General features: G+C 46.7%; 2 long non-coding RNA genes across 2 annotated transcripts; both read right to left on the minus strand.

Annotated features, from left to right (window-relative positions):
• LOC126527316 (uncharacterized) lies at positions 1-3,567 on the minus strand. Its single transcript, XR_011890271.1, has 2 exons — positions 3,214-3,567; positions 1-87 (listed from the first exon to the last, which is right to left on the minus strand). It is a non-coding gene; the product is annotated as an uncharacterized lncRNA (long non-coding RNA).
• A 6,251-nt stretch (positions 3,568-9,818) lies between these two features.
• LOC126527320 (uncharacterized) lies at positions 9,819-21,499 on the minus strand. Its single transcript, XR_007598761.3, has 3 exons — positions 21,283-21,499; positions 13,610-13,787; positions 9,819-9,990 (listed from the first exon to the last, which is right to left on the minus strand). It is a non-coding gene; the product is annotated as an uncharacterized lncRNA (long non-coding RNA).
• Positions 21,500-23,536: the final 2,037 nt, after the last annotated feature.

The raw sequence follows: 23,536 nt of genomic DNA on the forward strand, positions 1-23,536 counted from the left end.
CCGACATGATCTTCCACCATTGCGACGCACACAGCACAATTTTTTCCGGCATTCGTCGCTGTTCAAACAAGGATCGCCAACTTTTTTCTGAAACCGATACGAAAACAAGTTTCACCTGATTGTGTGTGTGTGTGTGTGTGTGTGTGTGTGTGTGTGTGTGTGTGGGTGTGGGTGTGGGTGTGGGTGTGGGTGTGTGTGTAACAGTAATAACCGCACGAAGGAGATCTTGGTGCCTCGAAGAGGTGCCGGCTTTCTCTGTATAGTCCAACTTACAATAAACAAACACTTTGCAACAAATAATGTCATATGTACAAATCATGTCGGATTCCAGCAAAAACAAAATTCTTAAGAATTAACAGTACATGTTGTTGGGCGAGTCGGTCGTACCTCGTTAAGCAAGGTGGTGCGCAATACAAACATAGACAAAAAGGATCATAGGGACTCCCCTTGTTCATCGCCCTTTTTCTTTATCATAAGGAACAAGGGTGGTGATCGTGTCAGTGATACTTTGATCAGATCGTATCCGAATGAAAGCAGGTTTCTAACGTGCGCGTAGGGCGATGATTTTTGCACACATGAAGATATCAATAAGCGTGTTCTTCTCAATAAAACCCAGTCGCGAGCCTCTGCGTCAGTCCTCGTGCTCTTGCCCGTGTTTGTATAGCCTGGCACCTTTCTTAACAAGTTAAGAATCAGTTCTTTGAAACGGTTCACTAGCCAGAAAACAAGTTCAGTGTGGCCCGTATGAAAAAAAAAAAGAGTAGCAACCTACCGGCCACCACAATAAGCCATACCATACCATTCTAATAATTTTCCCCGATTCTAGTTTATTCAATAAATTCTATCAACACACGCCTACATTGCAATAACACAATGCAGCATCTGAAGTAAAAGGTGCATCTTCGCTGATTCATCCATCTGCTCCTGCAACCCAAGCTTAAAGGAGCATTAATGCATATTTTTATTAAGTGTTAGAAACACAATTGCGTACATTTATCGCAAGCCAAAGAACCGCACTTACGTATAAAGTTTGGGAAATGCTAAAGCTATCTTAATTTGACACCTGGGTTGCCTCGCAATGACACAATGATCGCGACCTCAAGGTAAAGAATAAAATGTTCTGACGTTGTGTAATAATGAGACCACGTATGATGATGTTGCTCATTTTAAAAAAGCAGCCAGTGATGGGCGCGTTTCTTGTGGCTGAGCTTGCACATGATTGCCGCGTGACCAGCTACTCTACCGTGACGTCATGACGCATGCACCACCCGTATCAAAACCTGTATCAAAACCGAAACTGGTTCGTAGAGACAAGTATTACAGTGAACTCTTTAGCGCACGGTGATACTTGCTAGTTAGTGTTTTCTTAAGGCATGCAGCATTTCGGGGTTCATTTAATGCAAAAATAATTTGGGAATGTCATGCCTGCATGATCCTTCAGGTTATAGTTACCTTGCTTCAGTGCCAAGTTACGTAATAGTCCTTCAATGACAGCCGCGAGGACCTTCCCTGTATTGTGTCCGATTATACTGGTCGCTGTCTGGGTTACTAAATCACTGGTTTCGCCAGTATCTTTCGTGCGCACACTCCGACGCATCGTAAATACGTATATATGTCTGAGAACAATTCGTAAGGTGAAGTCTGCAATGAATACTTCGTCAAGTTTTGTTTTCAGTGGACTGGAAAATTAAGGATGTCTGGCATTTCTAGTGACCCTGTTGGACAATGTCTCTTTCGCTCAATGTGTATCTGTATAAAACACAAAGAAATTTGAGGTCGGCCGCTTAACAAGCAGATACTTATCTATACTCAGCTTCCCTCTTATCAAGAAACGCTGAAGAAGCTACGAAGGTAGCGTGGTCATAGGAGTCTCACTGCTCGCGTTTCGCAGTTGGCTGTTTATCTATGGCTCTATCTACCCTATAACTTCTTGATATATTGTAAGTACGGCTTTTAGACGTAAGGTGGCGTTAAATTGTGTTATTTTGTGCACCTTTATGTTTACAGTGCGCGGCGTACTATGGTTAGGTCACGTGCGCAAACGTTCTGTGCCCCCTGGTCTCAGAGATGTCTCAATCCGTTCGCTCGTTCTTTACTACAGCTTGAAATCTACTACTCATTCCATGTAATTATTACGTCATATTTCGCGAGACGTGCCACGCGAATAGTCAAGTGGCACTTTTTTGTGTTCCGCGGGCGTTCTTACAAGCTCGGAAAAAAAAAGAAGACATTTACCTAAAATGTATTGAGCAACAGAAAGCTGGACCTTGAAATGTTCAGTATGGTCTACAGTTTTCTCATTGAGACTTTTGCTCTGAATATTATGTTTGAGCAGTTGATTATTAATGTTAAGTTATTATGTTGTTAAGCGAAATACAAAAGACAGTCTGACTAGCTCCAAGCGAAGGCAAACACTATATACCTTGCCTGTGTTCAGCTACGTGGCACTTGCATACTCTGCTAAAAATATGGCACCGTTTACGTGAGACACATGGTACACAAAACATTGTATAGAAGGGAGTGTATCCTGCGGCAGACAATACGTCCCCTCTTTTTTGTTATGAGGTCGGCGTTCGTTTCGGTATTTTGAAAGCATTCCTACATTACCCAGAAAACGCTGCTGTGCTCACGTTAAACTCTTAACACGTGGCGCGTCTTCTAACAGTCTGCGCCAAACTTGATTGTTGCAACAGATATGATTGTTCGTCTTGCTGGTGCTGACCACTGGTACTTCGGAAACATAGCAATGCATAAGTCAAGCTGCCTGAAAGAAACGCTGAATACCATCGCGGTTTCAGTATTACGTGTTTTATGCGCTGCTACGCTTTTTGAAGAAATTCTTACCTGATGCGTTGGCCTTGGCTTTTCGTCGACAGTTCCAAAGTCCGGAAGTTCCACGGGAAACTGGTGCGAGTTTTCGTAAGCCGCCGTCAGACGCACATGAATGTCTAGCAACAGCATAACCACGCCGCACATCAAGGAGCACCACATTTTGTTTTTCGCTGTGAATTCGCTCTCCGGAACTTCGAACTCAGCGCGAACAAACTTGCTCGTCGCAAGCATTCTATTTATACTTACGTTTCGGAGAGTGGTGTGTCGTGTCGCACTGCTTAATTCAGCTCGCACTTGTGTTTTCTGTAGCTCTCGCAGTGGTGACGTCTATATCAAGGCAAAACATAAAAGCACTAGTAATGCGGCTGTTGTACTACTTACTGTTTCTCAGTTCCATCGCTGTTGCGAAATTTCGAAAAATAGTCAACTTTTTTAAATGGCACGCGTTATGCTGGCGAGAAGTAGCCATTACGACTGCGCGTTACCATCTGTTATTGCACTCGAGCGAGCAATGCGCGGCAGTTTTTTTTTTTTTTTCAGCACACACTTGAGCTTCGACGACGCAAATGTGAAAGGGTTGGCGATTGTTCGTGTGACATTTTGCCGCCGCTGTAGCATGTCTCTAGCGAGGGCGGGATCTCGTCACATGTTTCTGTTCTTCCGCCTACTGAAATGCCAGAAGCATTCGTTAAACGTGGAACAACATTTCTTGATACGTCTGTCCGTTGTTGCTAAGGGAGGTGAGCCTTGGTTTCGTCTGTGCCTTATATCTAATGAATTCGCTATGGCCTTTGCCGATCTACAATGCTATTAGCATTCTGTGGGAACTTCCCCCAGTCAGTGGTATGTCTCCATCTCTCCATGTATCTATGTACCTATGTCCACGCATAACCTCTTCTCGGCCACCTCGGGTCGCTGGGTAGTCCTTGCTAAATTGGGGGAGCACCGGGTCGCAGTGCTGGAGAAATCGCGTTAGGAACCAACCGTTGGACCAACTTGTGTGATTGGATACGTAACTCTGGATATGAGGCGCTCCACAATACAACTCTTAAAGACCAACTTGGATCGCCGCTTATGTGTGGTTGTGTATGTGCAGTTTTTCATAATAATTATCATTAAACAAAATGTATCATCAACAATTACCCAGCAGCCATAAAATTTATTGCTAATAGCATTAAATCGCCAGTCATCTCTAAATGATAAATGAACCACCGGTACTTTTGTTGTAATAATAGAGAACGACAAATTCCGCCCAGGCATTTAAAAACAACGCGCAGCAAATAAGTGGCTATTGTAAATATAACTGGTTAGTCTTTAGAGCTATGGTAATCGGGTTTTTGTATCATTTTAGCAGAATGTTTCCAAATGGCCCGAGTAAATTCGTAAATGAAGACCAAAGTATAAATGATTTAGGCTCATATTGCAACAGACGGGCAAGGATAGTGCATGTAAGAGATCATTGAAGAGCGTGGCAAATACCTTTATCGCAAATTAACATTTTATTAGACTCGATTTTTTCTATAGCGTGAGCTGCAGCTGACTATTTTGTTGTTTGTGGCCGTGTCCTTATGCTTGTTTGCAGCGTTGTCAGTAATAAATCATTGTATTATTATTCATGTGCTTGAAAGTCCCCTTGAAGGATTACATAGGAGATGAGAAAGCCGGTACATTATTAAGAAGCGTATCAATCGAAAAACATCTAGAAATAGAAATATCTAAAAGCGACGGATGCATATGCAGAAGACGCACTGAACTGAGAAAAGTATTACGTTTTGAAGAAGCCTCAACAAACGAGAGACACACGAACCATCAATAACAGATGTCGCGTCGTAGCCAATTTCAGTGACGTTGACAAGAAAAAGAGATGAATTACGATACGGTTCAATACATGCCGAATGAAATTCTGTAACCTAAAGGGGTGACAAAGGCTCAAACACATGAAGGGCTGCCCCGAGATGACATGGTCTCAAGTTCTCACCCGAGATTTACGATCATAAACATGGAAAAATTCAGTTAACGTGTGTTAGTATTCTACGACGTTTCTTTTTTTTTTTTTTACAAGCTCGCCGACAGCGTCCCCGGGGTGGCCAACGCAGCGAGGTAAATTAAACGCTGCAGTAGTTGTGTCGATGCTGATTGCGACTCTATATACCCTGTAGGGGTTGGAGGACGGACTTCGGGATGAAAAAAACAAAGTTGGGAGGTTTACTTTACATTATATACAGAGAGGTGAGAGTCAAGTAACAGTCGTACAGTCATTACGGGCCGGCAGCAACTCGGACGCTGCGGCCCGCGGCAGGAAGTTCGAGAGAGACGAATCAGGGAATCAGGGAATGCTCTGGTCTCTCTGGAATGCTTCTTTTAAACCCTTCGAGGACTGGAAGTCGCGTCAAGTTCGGCCAATGGGAGAGCCCGCTCAGATGACGCCACCTTCGGCCAATGGTAGGCACCCGTGCGGTGATGTCACACCCGGCGGCTCCCCGCAGTCTTGCCTTGCTGTGGTGCAATGCTCTCTTCAAAGGCGGAGAAGGGGCACGATTGGGCTCCATTGTCCGAGGCTCACCTGCTCCCGGTGGTACAGCCCCGCTGAGGTGGCAAATGCCCTCTTCAAAGGCGACCGGTGCGACGCTGCCAGGCCTTCCCGGAACATCGCAGCCGTCATGTTTCGGGACCCACTTTCCTTGCAACAATGCCGGGCGATCCCTTCGTTTTCTGGAAAACTCAAGCATTGAATAGCTACGGCGGGGCGTACGAACTTGTTGGCACGTGAACTTGTTGGCTCGAGCGATCCTCTGGAATGTGCTGCGATTCGATGTGGTCCGGGGGAACTCGAAGTAGGCGCAGGAAACAGCTCCATATCTAACAACCCTAGTATACCACACTTCGTGGGCACGTAAGGAGAGCGCATGTATTGCAGAGGCAGACAAGTTCAGGGAATTTTCGAGGCCTCTTTATTGTTGATGTGAAAGAAATGATGCTCTGTTGGGCGATGAGAAAATATGTACATTCTAAGTAAATATTCTATTAACGTCAGCCCCATGTGGCAAACGAGCATCTTCCAATAATCTGATTCTTCCTGGAGACATGACATTCACCTGCTATGACACCCACGGGGAGACGTAGGGTACCGTCACTACTGCCCTTCCCAAACTAGGCCCAAGGGCCACACCTTTCAATGAACATGTTCATTCATTCATTCATTCATTCATTCATTCATTCATTCATTCATTCATTCATTCGTTCAGTCATTCATTCATTCGTTTCACAAATATCAAACCTGCCTGATTACGCGTTCTGGCTCCGCCCGCAGCTAAAATTGTATAAGTAGAACCCTCATGCAACATTTAGCACTCTCGGACTTCCCCTGTCTAGTAAGCTAGATCATCATCATCATCGTCGTCGTCATCATCATCATCATCAGCATCAGCCTGGCTATGCCCACTGCAGTGCAAAGGCCTCTCCCATACTTCCCAAGCTAGATCAGTTTAGTCTAAATGTATAGCTTGATGAAGCTTTTTTTTTTATTCCCAGCTATATACAGTGCCAGTGCTACATATATATCATAAGAAACCAACAAAGACACCAAGAACAACATAAAGGAAATGATTTGTACCTACAAATTGAGTTAAAGAAGTGATAAATTAACCCACATGAAAGTGGATGAAAAAACAACTTACCGCAGTTGGGATACGAACCTACGCCTTCGCATTACGCGTGCGGTGCTCTTACCAATATGGCTACCGTGGTGCCGCTATATATATATATATATATATATATATATATATATATATATATATATATATATATATATACACGCACTGTCCATTCGTGGTACTGCGCTTGCAGTAAAATTTCTCGATATCATCTATCTTTCAAAAAAGCATTCATTAGGATCTCGTCCAGTAGCCGTTAACGACTGCTCATTGTCGGATTCCTTAACATTTGAGCGAGTATTGCCCAGCAGTATTTGCAGCAACCCTCGACCTTCGACGTCGAAAATGTGAAAAGGTTGGCAATTGTTCATTTGACATTTGGCCGCTAACACGGCACGTGAGGGATCGTTTCACGTGTTTCTGCTTTCACTTGTAGGAAATGCGGGAAGTATTCGCTAAAGGGGCATCGAAGTGCTTGATACGTGCGCGCAAAGAATTACCAGCCTAGTTTGATTGTCTGCCTTACTTCTTATAGATTCGCTGTTATCTTTCGAATTTTGTGATATATACTAGTGAGCAAAAAATGCGCCAGACATGTAAAGGTGATGTGCAGCGAAAGAAAAGAAACATCGCCTATTGTGGAGACAGCCTGTTTGTCTGTATATATAGAGAGCTGCATTATTTCCACATTTAGATTATGTCAGCACAATGAAAGAAGTTGACATGGTGATGCTGTAACGCCTGAAGATTTACATGCTGCAGTGGAGACCTCGGAAAGGACAGCACTCCTCATCTGCCGCTGCTCTACTTGCCCGTGTGAGAGGAGAATGGCAGTCGCCTTCTATGTCCGAGCTCGCAGCACTGGAGACAACAAACACGTGACGAATCATATGTGCATAGCAACTGATACCAGCGCTACGTGTGTGCTGCATGGTTAACGACTCCGTTCTCTGCGGAATTACGGATTGAAACGACAAACCCTACCTAAATGTCCTCACTGAAATAAACGTACGCCTTCCAGCGCATCATTCCTTTAATAAAGCGAATAGTTTTCTAGAACCGTTTGGCTTTTCGCTTACTTTGACAATTATCATCGATGATTTCCGCAGAATTCCTTTCTTTTTTTGCCATAATTGTGACGAAGGCGATGCTGAATATGAGGAGGTGGCGTAATGAGGCGACATCGGCGACACGACACGGTGGCGACGGTGAGACAATAGCAGTGTAGCGTAAAAGACGGACAAACATTGGGAAACCTGTTTCGAGTTTTTAACAGCTGTCGCAGAGCTACCTGCTATGACAGCCATATGCACGACCGCGGTAGCGTGGAGACTGGGCTCCATGCGCTCGACCATCGAGCCCCATCTGATGTGTATCGTTGAGCCCAGCTTGAATTTGTGTACATAATCATTCGTGTCATTGGGCAAACTTCCGAAATAAAAAGATGCAGATAGCTGTGGCAGCAAAGTTATTTCGCGTGGCGTCCAATGTAAAACGGCTGCTGGAGTTCTTACTGATTCAGGACAACATTTATTTTGGGCTAGATCGTGCATACTTGAATTAGGAAGGAACGGTGCAACTACGACGATCACGAGAGAACGACACAGGACAAGCGCCAACTTCATCTATTTTTATTCACCGAAAAATTCGCAAATATAAGGAAAATCACAGACGTGCGCACAAGGACCATATTTCGCCCGCCGTGGTTGCTCAGTGGCTGTGGTGTTGGGCTGCTGAGCACGAGGTCGCGGGATCGAATCCCGGCCTCGGCGGCCTCATTTCGATGCGGGCGAAATGCGAAAACACCCGTGTGCTTAGATTTAGGTGCACGTTAAAGAACCCCAGGTGGTCGAAATTTCTGGAGTCCTCATCTACGGCGTGCCTCATTATGAGAAAGTGGTTTTGGCACTTAAAACCCCATATTTTAAGGACCATATTTCTTCATCTGACAAACCATTCGAGATAGGAAATTTCCCTTTTGAAGAGAACCACGGCCCCGATAGATAAAGATTCTTGGCAGAAGCAGAGAAACAAAGGCACGTTATGTTTTGGAAGCATTCCATATAAAGAAGAGAGGAAAAGCTGTGTTAGTGATACTTCCGCGACCTTCTTCAAAAGCGAAATTCCCTATATTTAATGGTTTGGCAGATGATGCAATGTGGTCCTTGTGCGCATGACTGTGATTTTCCTTATATTTGCTGATTTTTCGGTGAATAAACATAGATGAAGTTGGCGCTTGTCCTGTGTCGTTCTCCCTCTCGTAATCGTCGTAGTTGCGCCGTTCCTTCCTAATTTATTACTGATGACGCGAAAAAGCAGCAGAATAGCACTTTTGCCCGAACGTGAAGCGCTGAAAACGACAGCTAGGTATAGCGTTGCGCTGAAGACGTCTGCGAACGCTGAGGTGATGATGAGCGCCACCAGCAGTGTCGCAGGCGTCGCACCTATAGATGTTACAGCGGTGCACAGAAGATGAAACCGGAAGGAAAACCGTCGGTGACTGTTCCCTTTCCTTCCTTCATATATCTCTGTCATCTCTCCGTCCATTCACCTCCTTCGGCACACTGCTGAACAATGATTGTTTCATTTTCATTACTTTCGATCTAAAAAAAGTGAGAACTTGACTAAGCTCCACCGCTGATTGCCACTGTGTGTCTTCCCGACAGCTTCGTTAAATTTAAGGACCCGCCATGGTTGCTCAGTGGCTATGGTGTTAGGCTGCTGAGCACGAGGTCGCGGTATCGAATCCCGGCCACGGCGGCCGCATTTCGATGGGGGAGAAATGCAAAAACACCCGTGTACTTAGATTTAGGTGCACATTAAAGAACCCCAGGGGGTCGAAATTTCCGGAGTCCTCCACTACGGCGTGCCTCATAAAGTGAATTCCTCACGTAAAACCCCATAATTTTTTAAAATTTAAACAAGTCTCACCAAGCGTGTTGACTGGGTGCTCGGAGGCTTGCCAGCGTTTCTTTTTTTTTTCTAATGTTCAGATGTGGAGGACCGTCATTTAACGCACAGAATGAAGAGTGGAAAGTATCATGGAAGTACTTATCTTAAGGAGCGATAAAACGGTGAAAAATGCGAAGTACTACCCGAACGCAAGCTTCACTAAACCAGGACTTATGATGATAAAGCTTAATGCAATTTGATTGATAGCAGCGATGGTATAGACGACGATATCTGGCGTCGACGTTTCCGTTGACCAAGTGGGCGCGCACGGGCAAGATAAATTGTAGACAGTGGTGGTTGCTCTGATGATGACGGCATGCCACCCTTCCTGTTCACACCCGGGAAGGGGAAGTACAACGGAGACGGATGATCCATGCAATATAAAAAAAAAGTCTCTTTATTGTTTGTGTGAAAGAAATGGCGCTTCGCAGGTCAGTGAGTCGATACGCGGCAGTGTACAATATATGGTTAAGGTTATTATGTTTGCCACGTCAGCGTCGCTTGGCATACGAACATTCGCCGAACCTCCGGCCCCTAAAGACGTAGCATTGACCTGAAAAAAATAAAAAAATAAAGATGAACAAAGAAAGAATTGAGACGTCACAGATAGCGTTGTTTACATCTTGCGAACAACAAATGACAAAAAAAAAGGCTTTCTTAAAGCGATGCTTCTGTGCGATTCCTCCCGGAATGTGGTGACTGTGACTTGCGAGGTTCGAGAGCGCCTATACCGGGTGTTTCACGTAACTTGACACAAACTTTAAATAATGGCGCACGATATGTGAATGAAAATCGGTATTGCTTTTTAGTCGTGTCGTGTTACACACTGTTTCCGAGAGCGATTAGTTAGCTAACTAATTAGGTTGCAGAATGCAAAATCTTAAGTATCCCTTTTATTCAGTGCGTGCGCGGTCCGTGAAAAGCTGCAGAGCGTATCAGGGACAGCCAGTGAAATTTTTTCCAAGATGTTGTCTTTCATGTGGTCATCTCTCCTTCACGCTACGTTTGCCACCGTTACGGTGACAAACGTCCCAAGAAACGCGCACCCCGATTACAGCCGAGGCAGAAGAAAGGCAAGAGCCGAGGCTCTGCTCCGTTCATTCGGCAGGGAGAGAAATGCGCGCTTTGTCGTCGCAGCCGAATATCCGGATGGCCAAAAATACACCGCCGTAGTAATAGACCCAAACTTCAAAATCAGAATAGCATGCAGTGTATACACGAAACACTCGGAAATAGCGGAGGAAGTAGCGATCGCGCTGGCCCTCAGAACAGGAATGCGAAGTCGTACTAAGCGACTCGCAAATGGCAGTAAAGAGTTACGCCAAAGGCACAATTTCCAAGGAAACCCTGTCCATTCTGTCCAAAGCGGGCATATCCAAAACCGCGAGCTCGAGGATCGTATGGCTCCCCGCGCACGTCACCACGGCAGGCGACGCGCTCCCGAACCTAAACGAGACGGCGCACCGGACGGCACGAGACATGACCCGCCGCACCGAACAGGGCAACGCCTATCGCACGATAGCGAAAACTCCTCGCGCAGAACTGGACAGGCTCACCAGATACAATGACATAACCAGCGCATATCTGAACGCCAGAAGGATATACCCACCGCCGAGTCCCAAATTGAACAGGAGGCAGGCCGTCGCCTGGCGACAGCTCCAGACGAACACCTTCCCTAATCCATTCCGTCTGAACCGTATCTTCCCAGATAAGCATCAGGACGACACGTGCAAATTGTGCCAGGAAGGACCAGCAACACACAAACACATGCTGTGGGAGTGCAATGTAGTTATAGGAAGGGTGACAGTTGCTCCGGAGACCCTGTCGTCGAGGGGGACTGCCGCTCCACCAAGCCCGTGAGGCGGCGTTGAGGCGGGGCTTGACGTTCCCCCGTGGAAAAACTGATCCCGGGTCGTGTTAAACCTTGTGTTTCATAATCAGATGGTGGTTTTGGCACGTTAAACCTGGGAATTCGTTTTACATTCTAACCTTGAAGAAATTACTATGGCCAACCATGTGACATGTTGATGTTACTGCATAGCATTTGACGCTGTGGAATGTCTGACACGATTGCTGAAACAGCGCGCAGCGCTCGGTCCTTCTTTCGGGTATCTGCTGCATCAATTCGCAGCGTGTATGCAGCTCGGTAGTGTGTGTGTCGTTTTTTTTTTTTTATTTTCGCCTTTCTTTTTCTTTCTGTTTCGTTTTTCTTGCGTAACAAATCTGGGATTTAAGGATAGTGGGCGCTGACATAGCCTGCCTTCCCCTGCTTCTAATCTAAATAAATAAAAAAGAACGAACCACCACCGGAATGGTTATCCTCTCTCACCCTTTGTGTTCCACAAAATTTCAGTCTTGGTTTGGGAAAGTAAACTAAGGCCCCTCGCATCATCTGTCCTTTATAAAAATGTAGGAAATGTCAGGGTTTCTTTATGGGCTGACCGTTCGGCAACAACAGAAAGGCCATTTCCGACGATGCCACAGTGCCCCGGAAGCCATTGGAAGATTATCTCATGTCCGTTTATGAGGGCTTGATGGAGAACCTCTCTGGTCTCAAACGCCAGTCGGTCATGGATCTTGCGTCGTAAGGCTGACTGCATACTCTGAAGGGCTGCCTTTGAGTCACAAAAAACGACCCACTTTCGAGGTTTTGCTTGTGCGATGTAATTAACAGCGGCACGTAGAGCGGCAAGTTCTGTTGCAGGAGAGGTCGCTATATGGGACACTTTGAAAGTAATTGTCATTTGTAAGGCCGGGATGATAACAGTGCCTGTGGAGCTGCTGGCTGAGACAGATCCATCGGTGTAAATGTGCGTTCTTTGTTCATATGCCTCGTTCAGTAATGACAGTGTGAACTGACGTAGAGTCACTGTTCAATGACGGGTCTTCTTCGTTATTCCCGGAATTGTGGAGCGTATTTGTGGTTGTCGTAGGAACCACGGCGGTAACATTGGTCTTGCTGCTGCTGTAAAGTCCGACGGAAGGCAGCCTTGATGTGTCGCATTAAGTTTAGAAAATGTTGCTTGCTGAGGTCTTTGTGGTGGCAAAGCAGCAATATAATGACCGGATACGAGACACTGATGTAGAAAGTGCGCTCTAAGGTTGTAAATTGTTATATATGTTGGAACCAAGTACTTTCTAGCTATCATGATTGTGGTTTAAGTCGAGGCGCATCGTGGTAGACCAAGACATATCCGTAGAGCCTGGCCTTACAAACTTTCGAGGGTACGAATGTTTGTCTTACATGTCGCCAAAGCCGGCAAATTGTGCCGTAAGGAGCCCAGAAACAGTGTTCTGTACAGCTGCAGCATGGACCGTACCGACGTGCCCCAGGCTTTTCCGCACAGGAACCTCAGTATATGTACAATCTAAACTAGTCTCCGCTTCAGGTAGGTGCACTGGGGGCTCCATGAAATGCCCCTGTCAATAATCAGACCTAAAAATCGGAGAGACTTCTCGTATTTGATAGCCAGGCCATCGAGAGAAGCAGGGTACGGTGCCATGGGTTTGCGCGTAAACGCGATCAACGCGCATTTTTCGATGGACACACTAAGGCTCTGTTTGCAGATATACGAACAGGTTAGTGTTGCTGGCCGCGGAATTCTTGCAGGCACTTGAAAACTAGTCACCGCAGAAGACCAAAGAGAAATATCATCAGCGTACATGGATAGGTGAACTCTCTTGAGTAATATTGTATTGGGAAATATGATAGCGCAATCGCTGGTGCTCGAGCACGTTCCCGAATCTGCGCCACTGTTCGCGTCACGGTGCGATTAGACGTGATTATGTCGCTATAGAATCGACGACAACGGTCGGAAAGGTTGCAATACATGTGTGCGTCTTGCACCGAGTCGCAAACCGGACGTGCGTCTAGTTCACCTCCCTACCTTTCCTTCCTTCCTTTTTCTCCTCTTCGTGTCATTCTTCGACACAAAACCAGCTAAGTGCAGCCACATTGCGCTTCTCGAAACGTCCTCTTTGCTCATCGTTACGCATCGCACCGCTCGTCGAGACCGCGTCCCCACAGAAATAAATAATCAGCGTCACCATAAGGTAATAAGCGGCATTGCGTAACGAGCGTCATTGAAGAAAGAACTCGTATAAACAGTGCCCGGGCTGTGAGAATTTCGAGGAGCCCGGGGCAGAGTGGGGACATACAACTGCTTGCTTACCAGCTCTCCTGTCGCAAGGGCAGTGACCCAAGTAGGATCCGCCTTTCAGTTGATCATTTGTACATTTCTGGCCGAATCTAGATAGCGCCTGGCAAGTTTTTACTCCTCCACGTTGCCTGCAGCAGAGCCATGCGTAGCATTCGTCGCTGTTCTTGCAAGCCTGTCCTACGCCTCTTTTCTGAAATGTACAAAAAAGACAGTTACCAACAGAAGTACGTCGACGCTGCGCTGTTGTGCGTGTGTGTGTGTGTGTGTGTGTGTGTGTGTGTGTAATTGCTTCAGCAAAGACCCAGACTGGCATAGACAATGAGAGGGGTACGGGAGAAAGCTCCCCGTGCGGCTTTAAGTCAGAGGCACATGACATCCTGGAGAAGAGGCCTCTTGTACATTGTACGGCAGATTGCCTTGAATCTTTTTTGTCAAAATTAACTCGGAAGCGATGACGTAAAATAGTCATCCGGGGTATAAATGAGATGCATTAGTGCCACCAGGGTTTGTGAAAACTGACGCTAAACTTGATGTAGACCAATGGGTCGTCGCAGACGAAGAAGAGCAACCGTAAAGTGCGTTTGGAATTTGATGAGATGACTTGGAGATCCGGAATGCAATATCAACATGCTAACATGTCACCCACCGTTTAACGTTCATCACTGCGTTTAGGCAAAGAAAAAATAATTTACTTGCATATAAAGATCAGGAAATGAATACTATCTCTATTTTCATGTACATGCAGCCTTTAGCATCCAGCCGTAGTGCTTAAAGGGGAAACAAATGTTGTTTTTTTCACCTTCGCAATGTACCAATGTATCTTTAAGGGCCTAGATAAAAAATGAATATATTGCTTAGCTCTTTTTGAATCTGACAATGATAGATAAACACAAATATAAGAAAATTGAGGGGCTCGATTCCTCGTAACAACCATACAGGATATTTCAACCAACTCGTGGCAATCCTTCAAAAATCTGCATGTGCGTGAACGAGTCATACGTGAACTCTACGTAAAAGTTATAAAACTTGTTGGCAATCACCAAAGGCTGCGCCAATGCAACAAACGAAACAGACAGACAGTGAACGTGCCCTACATTGAAAATATGACGCTCACTATACGCAGTTCAAGACAACATTCATTTGGACTAGATGGTGCATACTTGATTTAGGAAGGAACAGCGCCAACTAAGACGATCACGAGAGGGAGAACGACACAGGACAAGCGCCATCCTGTGTCGTTCTCCCTCTCATGATCGTCTTAGTTGGCGCTGTTCCTTCCTAAATCAACTATACGCAGACGCGGTCCCAAATTCGACTGGTCTTCAGCGGTTTACCGCAGAGGTGACATTTTATATATATATATATATATATATATATATATATATATATATATATATATATATATATATATATATATGTTGTGAGCATTAATCACACTCTTGATATTCTCATCTGTACATACTCATCATCGTTTTGGGGCCTGGTAGTGAGGCTCTCAGTTGGGAGAATAAAGAAGAGGCGGGCTGCCTAAACCTTGTCTCAGAAGAGGTGAAGTGTGCTCTCCGGCTCCTTCGTCCTCTCGCTCCCGGCCTCTATCCAGCTCCGCTCGGGTCGCCGCCTCTACCAACTGCACTCGTCCATGTCCCAAGACCAGCAGGGCAATACGACGACATCCACCTTGCCTACTCCTGCAGGAACCCCTTCTTGGACGGTCACCACCCCTCAGAAGGATCCACCTGTGTTTACTGGACTTCCAGGTGATAACGTTGAAGGTTGGTTGGAGCTATACGAGCGCGTGAGTGACTTTAACCGCTGGAACGAATCTGCGAAACTTGCTCACGTTGCCTTCTACCTAACCGGCGTCGTGAAAACTTGGTTTTACAATCATGAGTTCGAGTTCGTCAACTGGAGCACCTTTAAACAGCACCTACGCCAGATTTTCGCGAACTCGTCTGTCCGCTCCGATATCGCCAAGAAGAAGCTTGGTGAGCGTGTTCGGCACTCGGGCGAGTCTTACCCTTCGTACATAGAGGACGTCCTCGCCCTCTGCCGCCACGTGAACACCTCGATGGCAGAGAGTGACCGTGTACGCCACCTGCTCAAGGGTATTGGGACTGTGGCATTCAATGCTCTTGTAGTGCTGTACCCCACTACCGTCATAGACATCATCAGTACGTGTCAGCGACTCGATGAGCTTCATATGCTCCGCTTACACCCTGACACGTCTTATTTCAAGGCGTCCAACGATAGCGAACTACGTGCCTTGATTCGGTCCATCATCCTTGAGGAACTGCATGCCCAAGCTTCGTCGAACCCTCCTGAGGTCCACATGACGCCTCCTGGTGGCGGCCTGCGCCATATCGTGAGGGAAGAGATAGCTACCGTGACCTGCCCGCAAGTCCCGAGCCCGCACTCTATCCCTACGCCAGCGTACGCTCGCGTTGCCTCTGGACTACCACCCTCCCAGCAGTTACCACAACAGGCACCTATGCCGCACGGGTCCCTGAATCCTATCACTACAAGACCACCGCCTCTTCCGTCTTACAACGCATGGAGCCCACCTCGACCGGTTTGCTACTAATGCGGCATCCTTGGCCACATTTCAAGGTTTTGCCGACGCCGTCAGCAAGATAAAAGGCGGGGCTATGGCTGGTTTGAAAGGGATGAGTTTTCTGGCCCTGTACCACAACGTCGGCGTTCTTATTACGATTATTATCCACGACGTTCCCCATCTCCGCGAGAATTCAACGCTGCCGGTTGATTGCGTTTCCCGCTTCGTCGCTCTCCATCACCGTTGCGGCACTCCTTTTCCCCTCTTCGACCGACTACTTCGTCTTCCAATCCCTGCCCGGAAAACTAAATGGTGCGGCTTCAGGAGAGAAAGTTGCATCTTGTGGACGTGAAACTCCTCCGGAGCGCCCGTCAAATGTACTTTTGGTGTGTGTTGAAGGTGTCCGCATCGAGGAGGAGGATAAGAAGGAGGAGAAGGAGGAGGAGAAACAGTTATTAAAAAAAAAGGAAAGACACGCAGGTGTCTTCCTGCTTGTGCGGGAGGCGCCCTTAGTCCAGGGCTCCTGCGGCTCTTGCTGTCTCCCGGGCCCGCCGCACCAGTTGCTGCTGGTTACGAGGGTCCGAACTAGTCAGCACGGCCTCCCACGGCTCTGGTGTTGGGTTGGGTATTTGCAGGGCTGCCTTCACGTTAGGGCACGCCCATGTGGTGTGAGCTAGGGAGGCGTAATCGTTACAAAGGGGACATTTGTATGAATATAGTGTAGGGTGTATTGCATGTAGTCTGCTTAAATGGGGGTATGTATTGCCTTGGTTGACACAGGTGCATCGCTTTCCGTTATTAGTACTGACTTGTGTTCTCGACTGCGAAAAGTGACCGTATAATGGCCCTCCCCTTCGTTGTGCTAATGCAGTTCTTGATCAGCCCTCCGGTGTTTGCACTGCGTGCGTTTTCATTGATGGCATCCTTCACCACATTGAGTCTGTCATGCTATCTTCGTGTACCTACGCGATGATTTTGGGATGGGACTTCCTGTCCTCAGCTTTCATCTTTTGCCGTCAGCGAACTATTCATATGACGGACACTCAATCTTCGTCCGCCGTCGATGCTGACAGCCTACGTTTCGTCACGTCTACCGACTGTTTCATTACCGCGGGCAATGAGCATATTCTCACACTGACGTCCGAGGCTATTGTTAATGGTGATGCGTTCCTTCCGCCGAGCGGTCGCTGCATTTCTGGTGGGCTTAGCCTTACCCCTAGCCTGGTGCGGTTTCAGGACGGTAGAGCGTTCGACTCTGTTCGTAACCTTACTTCTTCGCCAGTTGTGCTCTCCCAGGGTACTACTGTGACTTGCTTTACTGACACCTCTTTCGCTGGCACCGCTTCACACCGAATCACCGCCTTTGTCTACCACAACTGATGATCATACTGCTGCCGCTGCTTTAACGGCCGTGATATATCCTGATCTGGCTGCTGCGCAGAAAGAAGCCCTTTTGGCACGACTGCGAAAACACAGTGCCTTATTTTACGTTCACTCCAAGCTTCTGGGGCGCACTTCCGTCGCAGTACATCGCATCGAAACCGAAGGCAGATCGATTGTACGCCGCCGCTCGTATCGCGTGTCTTCCGCACAACGGAAAATCATTGCGCATAACATTGATGACATGCTCAAAAGCGGCATCATTCGGCATCGTCCACTTCTTGTTCGTCTCCTGTTGTGTTGGTTCGCAAGAAAGACGGCTCTGTAGGATATTGCGTCGATTATCGAGCCCTTACTAAGATCATCCAATAATAATAATAATAATAATAATAATAATAATAGTAATAATAATAATAATAATAATAATAATATATCCGATGCCAAGACTCGACGATGCCATTGACTCCCCCAGGGTGCAGAATATTTCTAAAGTGTAGACCTCCCATCCGGGTACTGGCAAATCCCCATGTACGAAGCGGACAAGGACAAGACAGTCTTTGCAACACCAGACGGACTTTCCACGTTCAACGTCATGCCCTTCGGTTTATGTAATGCTCCTGCAACATTTGAACGAATGATCGACACAGGTTTACGCTGCCTTAAGCGAAAGACCTGTCTGCGTTGACATCGTTACTTTTTCTACAGCTTTTCGTCAGCACCTTGAGCGTTTGAACGAAGTTTTCGCGTGCATTTCCAACGCTGGACTCCAACTCAACACAAAGAAATGCCATTTTGCCGGAAAGAACATCATAGTGTTGGGCCACCTTATCAGTAAATATGGAGTTCGACCAGATCCCGACAAGGTTGCTGCCGTGCTTCGCTTCCCTCGCCCTGAAAATAAAAAATAATTGAGAAGTTTCTTGGGCCTGGCATCCTACTTCCGCCGCTTCATCAGTCTTTTTGCTGCCATGGCGTCGCCGCTGCAAAAGTTGCTCACGTCGGGCACTGCTTTCCCTTGGACAGACGACTGCGAACTTTCTTTGAAAGCCTTCAAGCAAGCATTAATCACAGACCCTGTCCTGTGTCGCTTCAATGAGAACGCACCAACTTGTTTGCACGCCGACGCCAGTAGCCGTGGGACAGGTGCTGTCCTTCTACAGCGTGATACCACTTCACGAGGAAGAGTTGTTGCCTATGCCAGTCGCGCATTTACGGCTGCCGAAAAGAACCACTCGATCACAGAGCAGGAATGCTTCGCAGTCGTTTGGGCCATACAAAATTTTGACCATATCTTTACGGACGCCACTTCACGGTCGTAACCGACCACCACGCCTTATGCTTGTTGTCGTGAATGAAAAATTTTTCTGGACACGTTGGTCACTGGGTGGTCCGTTTACAAGACTACGATTTTGACGTTGTCGACAAGTCTGGGGAAAATATTCAAGATGCCGACGCCCTCTCTCGCTCCCCTGCCACTATTATCTTCGAGTACATCTCTCCATTTCACGCCACTTGATGATGAGACTAAGTCTCCACTTCCGTCATTACCTCTAGCGGTTACTGGCACATTATCTTCCAATCGCGTCTCTCAGTTCACCTCGTGTTAATGGTCTGATCCCTACTGCAACAGCATTATCCAGCGCCTGTGCCGAACTACTTTTGCACCAAATTCTAGATTACGTCTACAACTGCAACTATTTAAGCTTGACAACGATGTGCGGCACCGCTACATTTACAACTCCGATGGACACCCCTGAGTACCTATTCCTCCAGGTTCGCTGCGCACACAAGTCCTTTGAGGCTTTTCACGACGACACATCTGTTGGCCATTTGGGTTTCCAGAAAACCTACCACCGCGTTAGGAGCCGTTTCTTTTGACCAGACAGGTCTACCTATGTGGCCAAGTACGTCGCTTCTTGCGTCCAGTGTCAACGGCGGAAACGACCGACTTCGCCTCCTGCTGGCTTTTTACAGGCCATCCCATGTTCCTAGACGCCCTTTTCCATCGTTGGGATAGACCTAGTCGGCCCTCTGCCCATAACGCCGGCAGGTCATCGATGGATCGTCAAAGCTGTTGACTATCTCACATGTTACACAGAGACCGCTCCTCTACGCTCTAGTTCGGCCTCAGACGTTGCCACCTTCTCTCTGGATGCCATTGTGTTACGTCATGGTTCACCTCGTGTACTGTTAAGTGACCGCGGCAAGACTTTCATGTCAACAGTGATCGAAGAAGTACTCGGAGCTTGTTGCACAGTTCATAAGACGACATCCGCATATCAGACTCAAACAAATGACTTAACAGTGATTTCATCGCACACTAGCAGATATGTTATCGGGCCAAATGTATATCGGGCCAAACCACGACAACTGGGCCAAACTTTTATCTTTTGTGACGTTTGCTCGCAACACCGCTATCCAACGAATTACGGGGTACTCACCATTTTACCTAGTTTACGGCCGTTCACCGACATTCACCATCGACGCCGCTTTCTTCAATGCCCCAACTAACACTTCGGCAAGTATACCTGAGCAGTTCGTCTTGAGACTTAAGGAATACCGTCAACGTGTTCGCTTAAACACAGAAGTCAGTCAGCTAGATGGCAAGCAACATTAAGAAATCTCTTATCGCGACGTCTCCTTTCGTCCTGGAGAGGAAGTGCTCCTTTGGATGCCCATTCGTGCACCCGGTCTGTGTGAGAAGTTTGAATCCCACTTCCTTGGACCCTACATTATTAATGAACACACTTCCCCCGTGAACTATCACGTTACTCCCGTAGACGCTACTTCGGACCATCGTTATCGTGGTTCGGAGATCGTTCACGTTTCGCGTCTCAAACAATGCGTTCGGCGTTTCCCACCTGGCGCTAAGTCGCGGCCTGGCTGGCCGCTTGTGCGCGGGGGGAAATTAGTGTGAGCATTATTCATACGCTTCATATTCTCACCTGTACATACTCATCATCACTGTTTTGGGGCCTGGTGGTGGGGCTCTCACTCGGGAGAGAAAAATAGATACGCCCTGCCTAAACCTTGCCTCACCATAAATATATATATATATATATATATATATATATATAGAGAGAGAGAGAGAGAGAGACAGCCAGAGAGATTTCGTTGCTTGAACGGCCTAGCTTTTAACGCCGAGGGTAACACGGAGAATGTCGGTGGCAGTTGACGCGTGCACACTTGTCATAAAAATTGTCCTGCTTTTTCCTTTCAAGAAAGAGCGATAACTTTCTAACATTGGTTAGCCGGTGAAAAACTCTCTTCAGAAAAAAACAAACAGTATATGCATGCCAATAAAATGTACTCGTGATAGCTTTCCACTAGTAATTCACGATTGTTTTTGCGCACGGAGCAACGCTCTCCGAGCTTAGGATATGCCGTACATCCTCAAATAGCTCACAGGAAATGAAAAAAAATACTTGCATGGATAGACCATGATCGAGCAAGGGAAGTCTCATCAATTTTAAAGAATGCATCACCAACTAGCCCAGCACCAAGTTTCATGGAAGTCTCAGTCAATGACAACGCTTTTACTAAAATAATCGTCTTCTTCAAGGTTGGATACTTGTTTCTGTAAGGCCATTTGTAAAGATAAGTTGGCTCTTGGCTGCATCTTCCCATGCATTGACTACCCTCGATCGATTCGTTTGGAACTCCATGGTGGGACAACCATATACTAGGTAATATATATCCACGTTGATATCATTTTCATATACTTATTGCTACTTGGACCGAATTATATACTAACCCGATATTTCTTCCGTGTTTCGGCGATTCCGTTGAATATGGGGCTTTGCACACGCCTTTGGTGCCAGTCGTCGTTGGCCGTTGTTTGGATCGTGAGTATTGCTAGATACAGAGCAACGAAGCTTATCGATAACAGTGTCATCCTTACCAGTGAACTTGCTTTCGCAAAAGGCGGACCAAAGTTAACAGGCTCACGACTCCTGCCAAAGGGTCTCTTATAGTTCTGTGTCACTGGTACGCCATCACTTTGACCGCGACAGAAACACGTCACCTTTCCGTGATTTTTGTATTTGACTTGTCACGCGGTCGCGTAACGAGATACCGCACTCGAGGAAAAAACAGAAACGTAGCAGACGACCTTTAGCTACAAGAGCTTTGGTGAAGGATTGCTAGACTTTGTCCCGGAGCGAACAAACAGAGCAATAATAATCGCTTCCGAGAATCGGCCCTCCTCCGCTCCTAAGAAAAATGAAAAAGTTATATATAAAAAAAAATGGCGCCCAAAACTTCTCGGCGTGACATGACCTGAAAGTGAAAATGTCTACTTCTGTTCACGCAAGTCGCCACGAAAGCTTGTTTGGGCTCGAGGATCACACGACAACTGTCATTCAGTGCCAGGGGCTGCGCGACAGCAGACGGTAAATGTCCAAACCACTCAACGCGTGAGCTCCGATATCAAAATGTTATCCGCCGTAAACATCCTTCCTTTTGACCTTAGAGCGTCCCAACGACTTATTTCATGTTTCTCATGCTATATTTCATCAGAGATATTTTTTTTTTCTTTTTGTCAGCGGAAACAAGAATAACCAACTCGTTCTTGCTCATCATCTTGTGTTCAGCAAGGTGACAATGATAACAGGATTTCAACATCGACGAGTTTTCGTTTTCTGTACTACTGGTGTGTAACCGTCACTCAGATGATACAGCCACGCTAAAAACGTAACTCTTTCAAGATCTTTGTCTTTCCGCTCAATTCCTAAAGAAGCAGAACTAGAGACGTCTGTTGCCATTGAATTGCAGTAAAGAAAAGTCCGAAAAAGACCTGAAGCTGATTCCAATCCTTAGAAAAACAGTAACTATCACTGAAATGAAAGCGAACTCAACAATATTTGTGAGCTTCTTTTGAAATTATTCGAAGAAATATATAAAGAGTGACTAAGGTATCAAGTTAATTGGAAACCTAATCAACTTCAGTTTTCTTGTATTCCGAAGCTCCTTCCCACCATCTCACCTCGCTGCCAAAAGACCGTCCCTGTGCCTCTTTTTGTCAGGAGATATGCGTTTATCACGACTGCCTCCGTGCAGATTTGCGCCTGCAGAGACTCTTGGTACCTCCTTGATGTTTCCCTTACCCACAAAGTCGACTTTCAGTGTCAGGCAGCAATAAATACAAAAGGAGGAGTTTTGTCGTGAACTCTGAAGCAGCCATCTCTACTCATTCTACACGACACTTACAAGGACCATCTTGAGATTTTTACTCCTTTCTCGTCCACGCGAGTGCGGAGGGAGGTTGGAGGAATCAGCAGGATGTGGATCTTTCCTGCAAATAATGTCGCCATATTGCTCAGGGCTTCTTACAGGACGACGTTCACTGCTGCCGAGCTTGCTGTGAGTAACCGTCTCCAGAATGGGACGTCTTGACTGATTCTAAGGCAGCGATAGACAGTTTGCTATCTGCCCTGCTGCGTGGACAACACAACTAACCAGCGCTTAAAATTAGAGATCCATATCATCAACTTGCCGAAAAATCGCACTGCGTTGCTTTTCAGTTGCTTTCAGGTCACTGTGGCATCACGGTAGCTAACATGTCGATGAAGCTGTTATTGGAGTACTCACGACGATGGCGTGCAGGAACCAATCGCCCTCTCAAGAACCGATGCAGCTACGAAGCTTACCACGCTCGCGCGTAATTCCCTGTCGAACATGTTAGGCTTCTGGCACACCCATCCGCATCATCCATGACCCTTCTCTCCGACTCCGTATCCCATAGGGACTTTCTCGAACCGAGACAACTGTTTTACGCCGACTGTTGACTTGGTGTAGTTTTAACGGATACCTTTGCTTGCCGCATCAGAATGGCCGACGGTACTGCTTGTGAAAGATTGCGGCAGCGAAGAAATCATTCAACATATTTGCCATTGTTCTCATTACAGCGCGCAGAAGCGACCACTCGCCAACGCGCTGGCAGGCTTCGACAACCAGCCACTCTAGGAGCACTCTTGATCTTGTATTTCCGGCACATACCATCGTGCTAC

The sequence above is a fragment of the Dermacentor andersoni genome, chromosome 9 (genome assembly GCF_023375885.2).
Source record: "Dermacentor andersoni chromosome 9, qqDerAnde1_hic_scaffold, whole genome shotgun sequence".
Classification (NCBI taxonomy): Eukaryota; Metazoa; Arthropoda; class Arachnida; order Ixodida; family Ixodidae; genus Dermacentor; species Dermacentor andersoni.